Below are 7,345 nucleotides of genomic sequence, written 5' to 3' on the forward strand. Positions count from 1 at the left end.
GTCCCCATTCTACACACAGCGAAAGTTTAAACACCAGATATTGTGGAGAGTTGTACAGAAATTTCCATCTCACAAAGCTGGACAATCATGATACAATTGAACATTCGGGTTGTTTGCCAAAAACTGAAATTGCTACAGCGATTACATTGCAAAAAAAAAAGGATTGCACACATCGAATGGACTGTTTCATTACATTAAACATGAGCAAAAATCAAACACCACTCCAACTTGCACCGCCTCAGTCAGAACACGAGGAGGCGCTGATGGCCTTGAGAAGAGGCGCGCTCAGGGAGCCGTGGCTGACGCTGCAGGAATAGCTGGAGCCCTTGTTCCAGGCGGCGGCGGGGACACTCAGGTAACTGCTCAGGCTGTCGGTTTGATCGCTGTCCGGGGACACGGCACCCGTCGTCACCCCGCTGCCTGTCTCTTGGCCATCCACGCTCCAGCGGAGCCGCACCAAGCCCGGCTTAAAGCGATTCACCAGGCAGGACAGAGTGGCCGATCCCGAGCCGATTTCTTCCGAGGAGGGAGGGAGAAGAACCGAGGGGCTTCGATCCTGTGTGTGTGTGGGGGGGGGGGGGGGGGGGGGAGAGAAAATTCATTAGTTTATGGAATCCGTCAGCAGTGGGACGCTCTGATCTGAAATCAAAGACGACAAAGAATCCCGCAACAACATTCACTTTAAAATAAATTATTGATTAATACAGGAGTTACTATAAATTCTTCAATCTCTAATTCCTCTGCTCCTCTGCCAATTCTTTTGCCTACGTTACAACAGTCAATTGGGATGAAAGTATGTCATTGGCTGTAAAGCGCTTTGGGACGTCCTGAGGTCGTGAAAGCCGCTGTAGAAATACAAGTCTTCCTTTCTATCTTGGAAAATAACAATAGATAATGCTGGAAATACAGACGGGGTCAATCAGCATGTGAGAGGCGGAAAGATCAGTAACTGACCAGTTCAGGTGCAGGTTGCACCCGCTGAACCGCACTAACCTGTCTGTCCCCGTTACGGACACTGACCGACCGGCCGTGTATTCCCAGCATTTGCTGTTTTTATTTAATTTCCTATAATTGCTGTTTTCTTCCCTTTTTACTTGAATATAATAAAGCGTTTGATTGTCTTCAAATGCGGTCAGTGTTAACTTTAAAAAGTTGAAATCACGGAGCTGTGACCCGCTTTTCACCGAGAGTCCACAGATGTTCTGATATCTCAAACTGATGCAGCCCTTTCAAAGAGCCGCCACAGGCACCATGGGCCGAATGGCCTTCTTCTGTGCTGCATCATTCTATCAGATTCTGGAGTTTTTTTAACAATTCAATTTTTTTTAGAATTGCGTGTTAGGAACTGATCGCTTTGAATGTTGCGGCGATGATAATTGAGCCGGGGCTGTTACCGGGTATTGAAGAGTTCACTGAATAAAGAGAGGACATTGTACACGGGCCGGGAACTAATGTAGTGACTCTGCCTGACAATATTGTAAATGATTTACCTAGAATTACATAGAATCTACGACACACAAGCAGGACATTCGGAATAACCAGTCCATGCCGGCGTTTATGGTTCACTCGAGCCTCCTCCAATCCTTCCTCATCTAACTCTATCAGCGTAACCCTCTATTCCCTTCTCCCTCATTAGCTTGTCTAGCCTCCCCTTAAATGCAACTATACTATTCACCTCAACCGGTCCCTGTGGTAGCGAGTTCCACATTCTCACCACTCTCTGGGTAAAGGAGTTTTTCCTGAATTCCCTATTACATTTCTTGCTGGCTATCTTATATTGATGGTCTCTGGTTTTGCTCGCTGGTCCCGGAGCGATCCGTTCAACACTGGGCGGTAGCGGGACCCGACAGATCAACCCAGGAGAATCGGCGCTATCCCCGGGGGACACTGGACAGGGAGAGTCAGCAGACACAGCCTGGGGGAGGGGAGAGGGTCAGCAGCGAGAGAATGAGATGGAGAGAAAGTTCCCTTCAACAAGCATCACCCAGTCTCACTCACACACACGGGGCTGGTCAGTAATTGTCACTGCGCCGCTCCATGGTAAAGCGCCGGTTCTGCTCTATAAATAGCGGGGAGATTGCGAATAATGAGCTCAGACAGATTAAATATCGGAGCAGGAAATTCAGAATAAAGCCAGTCCCGGCAATCGAATACAATCCCGACACGTCCCGGTGTTGCTGGCGACAGGGAATCGATCCAACCGGTTGTGTGCTGGGACAGCGGGTCTCGGGAGGGTTCTCTCTCTCTCTCTCCCAGCCCAGAGCCGGACACCCGACGGCTGCGGTCTGGGGGATAATACGACACAGGAATAAAACCAGCAGCAACATTGAAAGGTTCAAATAACGGTAAATGGGTTGGGATTCCCCGGGGTCTCACCCGCCGGCTCCGGGAAATCTTCTTAAAATCGAACGGTGCCCACTCTGGACAATAGATATAATTCTACAGACACAAAGAAATAAGAAATGCATGGCATAGAATCACACAGCACAGAAGGAGGCCATTCAGCCCATCGTGCCAGTTCCATTTCATTGAAAGAGTTCTCCAAATAGTCCCACTCCCCTGCTCTTTCCTCACAGCCCTGCAATTTTCTCCTTTCAAGTCTCAGTGTAACATAGTGACATATTCAGTGTCCACTGTCAGAACTTCACAGTGTAGCTCACAGCTTTCTCTCTAACTCTCTCTCTATCTCTTGCCGCACCCAAATGATACCGGCGCTGAGAGGGTTAAATTACGAGGTCAGGTTGCATAAGCTTGGCTTGTATTCCCTTGAGTTTAGAAGATTCAGGGGTGATCTGATCGAGGAGTTTAAAATGTGAAAAAGCATTCGCTCGGGTAAACACAGAGAAAAGATTTCCTCCGAACGGGGAATCAAGAACCAGGGGAGATCAACTTAAAAATAGAGCCCGGCCGTTTAGGAGGGAAGTTCTTTTTCACACAGGCTCGAGAGGCTGAATGGCCTCCTCCTGTTCCTCTCTCACTATTTTATCAATCAGTGCTCCTCTGAGGGCATTCAGCCCACCGTGCTTGTGCCGGATCTTTGGATAGACCTATCCAATTATTCCCACACCCCCGCTCTTTCCACATAAACCTACATTTATCCTTTTCAAGTACTTATCCAATTCACTTTTGAAAGTTACTATTGAATCTGCTTCCACGGCCCTTTCAGGCAGCGCGTTCCAGATCACAACAACACGCTGCGTAAAAAGAACACTTCTCCTCATCTCCCCTGTTGAATGGGAGCAGGAAATGGTGTCAAACTTCATTTCAGTGCAGTATTATTCCCCGAGGCGCTTCAACAATTCTAATTCTGACCAGAGTAATATGTTTTGGGTATAAATAGATTCAACATTAAAATTCACTGAAGGGCGATTTCTCTGACGCCCGGGAATGAAAGCGACTGTAAATTAATAATAATTGAAACAATGTGAATGATAGAATGAGAGAGTCACTTACTCTTTAAACTCAGAGCTGTCCCCGGTCCGAAGATGCATCCCGAGTCCCACACAGCACAGTAATAGACGGCGGAGTCACCGGGCACCAGGGTTCCGATGGTCAGAATGTAACTGTTACCGGAGGCGTCTCTGGAAGGTTGAAAACGGTCCGTGAAGCCGGTGCCTCAGTATATATCATTATTTGTTTCATATGTAAGCATCCACACCGGAGTTTCCCGGGTCGTTGTCGGAACCAGTACACATATTTGTTGCCCACAGCCCGTTCTCCATCGCACACTGTAACCGGGCGGTCTGACCGCGGAGACAGGATCGGATATTGGAGACTGATTGAGGACGGGAGCCGCCAGGACACCTTCAATAAAAGAAAACAATCAACCCATTCAGAGACTTGGAGCAAATAGGACGTTAATGCTTCAATAAACACGGAGAGAAAAGCGCCCGATTCTCGGTATCGAACCGATTTAGTGGCGTATAAACCCGTGACTAAACCCATCCGTCTCTCACCTGTTAAATGGATCAGCAGAGCCCACAGGAGATGCATCGCTGGAGCCATTTCCTCCGGAGAAGCGCCAACAGCCGCCGCTCAAATTTCCGACTGAACCGTGCGCTGTTCCTGTAAACTCCGGGACCCAGTCCGGTTACAGTGTCTGCAAACCCGAGACTCCGGGTCTATTTTTTACCCGGTATGCAAATGAATGGGAGGGGCCAGGAAAATGAAGGAGGCAGATTTTGAATTCGGGATTTTTATTTAAATCAATTTGTGCCTCACTAAATTATTACAACCTTAAACCTTTCATTTAACATGTTTAAACTCCAATTGGAGTATCTGTTAAGGGAAGGTTCCAAGATTTCGATGATTTTTGCGTTTAATTAATATTTACTCTGTTCTACCCCAGAAAAATCAGGGGCGGGTTGTCGAGATACGGATCAGCTGATGCACTTCGGCCAGAATCGTTCTGATAACGCGCTGTTACTCTCTGATATATTGCATCAGATTTTAAAATAATCCCTTCCCCTAAAATACATATTTCATAATAGACTGACGTCGCTTTCTCTAAATCAGCATCAAGACAACCCTGGATTCGTCATTCCCTTTAAGATTGGTGTTTCAATTGAGAAATATGATTTGGGCTTCAGTCTGTAAATACAGTTCTGATGAGACTATTCCTGAGGCGGAGTAAAGAGCGAATTAGATGAATGAGAAAGAGGGGAAGAAAGCGGCATTTTACACCCTGCCCCGGATTAAAGAGAAGTTGTTCTATTATAGCCTGAGTCACCCCCTTTAAAACTCACGAGGGCAAATAGAGCTCGGCTCAATATTAATAAAATAACACCTTGCCTTTAATTTGCTGCCGGTCCGATTAATGCGCGCAGTTCCCGTTTTAAACCCTGTTCCAGTTGAATTATTAAGCGGCGGGGTCAGTTGTTTCTGGGGCTCTGTGATGTTGAATACTTCCCCTGTTTTGGAGTCAATCCCTAACTCCCCACACTGAGTCTGGGTTCATGTTTTTAAAAGTCAGATTGAAACTGGTTGGTGTCAGTTACCTGAGGGCGAAAGTAACATGCATTAAATTGTTAATAAATGGCTTGTCTCGAGATATTAGCGTCAAAGGTATTATATATTTTGTTTAATAAATATCGGAACTGTGTATCTGTGAAGTTAGGTTTTCCCCTGTTCCTTAGAAAAACACACAGAGCGGCCGGAGGGATTCTCGCCCCCGGGAGTTCCCGGCACTGAATTCGGGCAGGGATTGGTTCGCACTTGGACAGGGGGCTTTTCGGTGAAGCCTAGGTGCTTGGTTCTGTCTCTGCGCTTGAACTGATCACTGATTCCTCTGGTCTGTTGGAATTATGAAAGCGGCTTTGGTGCTGTGACTGGAGCTGCTCTCTCAACCTTGCACAGGGACCAAGAGCTTTGTCACTGCTGACACCGACACGGCTGACTGGAAAACCAATCATTGCGCAGCACTGGCCACACCGCGCACTGCACCTTGGGAACTGTAGTTCCACATTAGGTACGATTGCATGAATTGCAACAGTTATACTTTCCTTTCTGGCGCAAAAACACAAAAGGAAAAGTGGCCCAACCATGGCTAGCAAAAGAAATTAAGGATAGTAATAGATCGAAAGAGGAGTCATATAGAGTTGCCAGAAAAAGTAGCTAGGCTGAGGATTGGGAACATTTTAGAATTCAGCAAAAAAGGACCAAGAGATTGCTTAAGAGGGGAAAAATAGAGTATGAGAGTAAAATTTCAAGGAACATAAAAGCGGACTGTAAAAGCTTCGACAAGTATGTAAAAATAAAAAAGATTAGTGAAGACAAATTTAGGTCCATTACAGTCAGAAACGGGAGAATTTATAATGGGGAACAAGGAAATGGTTAGCAATTAAACAAATACTTTGGTTCTGTCTTCACGGAAGGGGACACAAACAACTTCCCAGAAATGCTAGGGAACGAAGTGTCTAGTCAGAAGGAGGAATTAAAGGAAGTTAGTATTAGTCAAATAATAGCGCTGGGGAAAATATTGGGACTGAAATCCGCAAATCCCCAGGGCCTGATAATCTGCATCCCAGAGTACTAAAAGAAGTAGCCATGGAAATATAGGATTCATTGTTTGTCATTTTCCAAAATTCTATAGACTTTGGAACAGTTCCTGCAAATTGAAGGGTGGCAAATGTAACCCCACTATTTAGATTGGAGGGAGAGAGAAAACAGGTTTGCTGACGAAATGAAATTAGGTGGGATTGTAAGTTGTGAGGAGTATGCAAAGAGGCTTCAAGACGATTTTGACAAGGTGAGTGACTGAGCAAATACATGGCAGGTACAGGTGGATAAATGTGAAGTTATCCACTTCGGCAGGAAAAACAGAAATGGTGATAGATTGGGAAATGTTGATGTACAAAGGGACCTGGATGTCCTTGTACACCAGTCACTGAAAGCAAACATACAGGTGCCGCAAGCAGTTAGGAAGGCAAATGGTATGTTGGCCTTCATTGCAAGAGGATTTGAGTAAAGGAGCAAGGATGTCTTACTACAGTTATACAGGGCCTTGGTGAGAGCACACCTGGAGTACTGTGTGCAATTTTGGTCTCCTTCACTAAGAAAGGATATACTGCCATAGAGGGAGTGCAGCGAAGGTTCACCAGACTTATTCCTGGGATGGCAGGCCTGTCGTCTGAGGAGAGATTGGGTTGATTAGGCCTGTATTCACTAGAGTTTAGAGGAATGAGAGGGGATCTCGTGGAAACGTATAAAATTCTGACAGGGCTAGACAGATTGAATGCAGGGAGGTTGTTTCTCCTGGCTGGTGTAGGTAGGGGTGTAGAACGAGGGGTCACAGTCTCAAGATACGGGGGTAGGACATTTAGGACTGAGTTGAGGAGAAATTTGTTCACTCCGAGGGTGGTGAACCTATGGAATTCTCTACCACAGAAGGCTGTGGAGGCCAAGTCATTGAACATATTTAAGAAGGTGATAGATAGATTTCTAGACACAAAAGACATCAAGGGGTATGGGGAGAGAGCGGGAATATGGTATTGAGATAGAGGATCAGCCATGATCATATTGAATGGCAGAGCAGGCTCGAAGGGCCCAATGGCCTACTCCTGCTCCTATTTTACTATGTTTCTATGTTCCTATGGCCAATAGCCAAGTCAGCGCGTCTATTGATACTACTGTGTCAGATCTACCTCACCACCACCTCTGTCGACCCAACCACTGTCTCTAAATTGTCACACTGCTTGTCCAACATCCTGCACTGGATGAGCAGAAATTTACACCCACTAAATATTGGGAAGACCAAAGCCATTGTCTTTGGTCCCCGCTGCATATTCCACTCCCTCACCACGGACTCCATCCCTCTCCCTGACAGAACCAGACTGTTCAAAATCTT

At 46.2% G+C, this 7,345-nt stretch overlaps 1 pseudogene across 1 annotated transcript; it reads right to left on the reverse strand.

The window, feature by feature from the left end:
• Positions 1 to 229: 229 nt before the first annotated feature.
• On the reverse strand, positions 230 to 4,299 carry LOC147095940 (immunoglobulin lambda-1 light chain-like; annotated as a pseudogene). The gene is made up of 4 exons (XR_015074581.1): positions 3,957 to 4,299; positions 3,454 to 3,804; positions 2,377 to 2,420; positions 230 to 556 (listed from the first exon to the last, which is right to left on the reverse strand). The product of XR_015074581.1 is annotated as an immunoglobulin lambda-1 light chain-like (transcript).
• Positions 4,300 to 7,345: the final 3,046 nt, after the last annotated feature.

Source organism: Somniosus microcephalus, unplaced genomic scaffold (genome assembly GCF_052327205.1).
Source record: "Somniosus microcephalus isolate GS21.2 unplaced genomic scaffold, FLI_Smic_1.0 unresolved_chr1, whole genome shotgun sequence".
Taxonomy (NCBI): domain Eukaryota; kingdom Metazoa; phylum Chordata; class Chondrichthyes; order Squaliformes; family Somniosidae; genus Somniosus; species Somniosus microcephalus.